The sequence below is a fragment of the Nothoprocta perdicaria genome, unplaced genomic scaffold (genome assembly GCF_003342845.1).
Source record: "Nothoprocta perdicaria isolate Ctin4 unplaced genomic scaffold, notPer1 scaffold_706, whole genome shotgun sequence".
In the NCBI taxonomy this organism is placed as follows: Eukaryota; Metazoa; Chordata; class Aves; order Tinamiformes; family Tinamidae; genus Nothoprocta; species Nothoprocta perdicaria.
In genome coordinates, this window is record NW_020455984.1 from 14,154 (window position 1) to 16,783 (window position 2,630).

General features: G+C 58.2%; 1 long non-coding RNA gene across 1 annotated transcript; it reads left to right on the plus strand.

Moving 5' to 3' along the window:
- Positions 1 to 1,968: 1,968 nt before the first annotated feature.
- LOC112957243 lies at positions 1,969 to 2,419 on the plus strand. Its single transcript, XR_003251179.1, has 3 exons — positions 1,969 to 2,012; positions 2,111 to 2,166; positions 2,269 to 2,419. It is a non-coding gene; the product is annotated as an uncharacterized LOC112957243 (long non-coding RNA).
- Positions 2,420 to 2,630: the final 211 nt, after the last annotated feature.

Here is a 2,630-nt window from a genome sequence, read left to right on the forward strand (position 1 = left end):
TAGGTGCCCGCTCTTCTAAGGATGTCTCCCCGCGCTCCGCCTCGGGAGGCGAACGAGGCGCCCGACACGAAACGGAAGAAGACGCGTCCACCTTCCGAGGACATCTCCCGAAGCGCCGCGGCGTCCCGGAGCACCGTCCAAGTTAAGCGGGGAGATGGGACATGTCGGGTTGTCGATTGCGTGTGGGGTGCCAGTCTGTCCGCTATGGAAGCCTCTTATGGATGAGCGGCGCGTGAGGGCGGCACCTCGGGCGGTGCGCAACAGAAAGCACGGAACGGCTAGCGCGAGCGGCTCCAGTCCGCGCCTCCGCGGCGCGCCTCTTGCCGCCACGCTCCATTGTTCAGGTCTTGAGGTCGCTCTCGCTCTTAGGGTTCGGGAACGCATCCAGCGCCGTGTGACAGGAGCCACGTAGACGTCCTTTGTCTTTCCACCTCCTCCCACCGCCCGGGCCGTGTCGGCTACTTCGTGCCGGCGGATCTTCTCACGTTAGCGCCGCGAGACTCGAGCGTTCCGTCCCTCCGTTTCCAGGGCATCATCATCGGTGGCCCTTCCTACTCGTGACCATCGTTAAGGCCTTATAGGGCCACACTTTCCTCTCGGTAGCTGGTCTCACGTAGCCCTTCTCAGGCGATCTGCCAGGGCCTGAACCACAGGCCCAAGTCAAGATTGACTTTATGGCTGTATATGGCTCTGATTTTGTAAAATTGCCCAGAACTCTCCTGCCTGTTTTTTCTGCTAACTACCTGCACACAGGCTCATTCAGCTGTAGCTTTTGTAGGCTTTCAGGCAGGCAGCTTTGACGCCCAAGGGAGCTTTCCCATCCGAGGTCGGGGCTCCGGCCGGGTCCCGGCCCCGGACGCTAAGGAAAGCGGGACCCCCAGATGTTGCCGCCAACCAAGAAAACGGCAGGTTTTGCCGATTCGGCCTTATCGACGCCGGACCCCTCTCGCGGCGACTTCGGAGACCTCGCTTGCGGGCGGACGCGCCGCGTAAGAGCTCCCGGTTACAGGGAAGGTCCTCCGAATCCTCGCCGCGACGGGGGCTCCCTGGCAATTGCGGATCTGGATGATAGTCAGGTATTTAGGCAGTAGGTCTTGCATCTTTGGCTAGATCGCTCTTTCCTTTCTCGTATAGTAATGGTTAGGGGCGTTACCTTTCTTCTTGCCTGTAGTTAAATCTCGGTGCCTAGTAAGATTATTGTTTCATTAGATGCACCCTTTCATTTCTTTCTTATTTGCTCTTAACAGTAAGCATGGCCGTTTTCTTCCTTCGTGACTTGTTCTTTCCGACTGCCACCTCCCTCTCCCACATCCATTGACCGAAGCCCGGCACCATTTCGGGGTGACCCTCCCCGCTTTCTTCCATCACCGGATGTTTTTTGAAGACCTCTTTCTCATAGTTCTTTCCGGCTTTGCCGGCCCCTTTCCGACAGCGGCACCGTCGCTCGACTTCGATCCGCTCTTCTGCCCGGTATTGTCGTCACAATGTTGTAGGGCTTCTGTAGTCCTCGCTTTCTTCCGTGCGCTCCCAGGTCTTTTTTGCATGAGCCTTTTCCTCCGTCTGTCTGACGATGTTTGCGTGGACGACTGCGCGAGCGCAGCGGGAGCCATCTCCCCCGAGGGAGTCGGCCATTGCAGCGCCCGCGACGCGACAGCGATGACCCGGAGCGGCCATCGGCGATCTTTTGTGTAATGCTCCTCATGGTATAATTTGACGGGGCGATCGGTATTGTAGTGGGGTATTATTGCAAGGGGGTACGATTCTTGTCATCTCGTCCCGGTGCGTTCTCTTTGGAGTTAGCAGATCGCGTGGGGGTCCCCGAGACGAGAAGCCGTGCGGGCAGGAGACGCCCGAGAACAGGTGAGGGAGATGACTGGGGGAAGGCAGGGGGAGGGAGGGCGGTCGTTGTCGTGCGGTAAGGCGTTGGCCGGCCGCCTCTCGTCGATTTGCCTTTTCTCCCGCCCCTTCAGGTGCCGTGTGGACTTTTTGGGTTTCCAGATGAAGGATTTGAGGTGAGGCAAACTTATCTGGGTATACTGGTGTATCTATAGTTATCAGACTACTTTTCCCTGCCTAGCACAAGAGTCGCTTGGTGTTTTTTTCTTTGTAGATCTCCTGAATGTCATCACAGTCCTGCTACCAGAGCGAGGATCGGGCAGAGTGCAGGTGAGCAGAAAGAGAATGVTAAATATGAGGGAGAGTTGTTGTTTGTGAGTGAGGTAGGTGCCCGCTCTTCTCAGGATGTCTACCTCCGCTCTGCCTCGGCAGGTGACGGAGGTGAACGAGGCGCCCGAAGCGAGCCGCGAGAAGATGCGTCCACCCCTCGAGGAGGAGCTCCAAAGCGCCGCACCGTCCCGGAGCACCGCCCAAGTTAAGTGGGGAGATGGGACGCGTCGGGTCGTCGGTTGTGTGCGGGTCGCCGGCCTGTCCGGTATGGATGCCTCTTGTGGATGAGTGGTGCGTGAGGGTGGCATCTCAGGTGTCGCACAGGAGGAAGCGTGGGCTTGCTAGGGCAGGCGGCTCTGACCTGTATCTGTGGCGTGTATTTTAGCTGTGCTCTGCTGCTCAGGTCTCGAGGTTGCCCTTGTTCATAGCATTCAGGAACACATCTGGCACTGTGCGACAGTAGC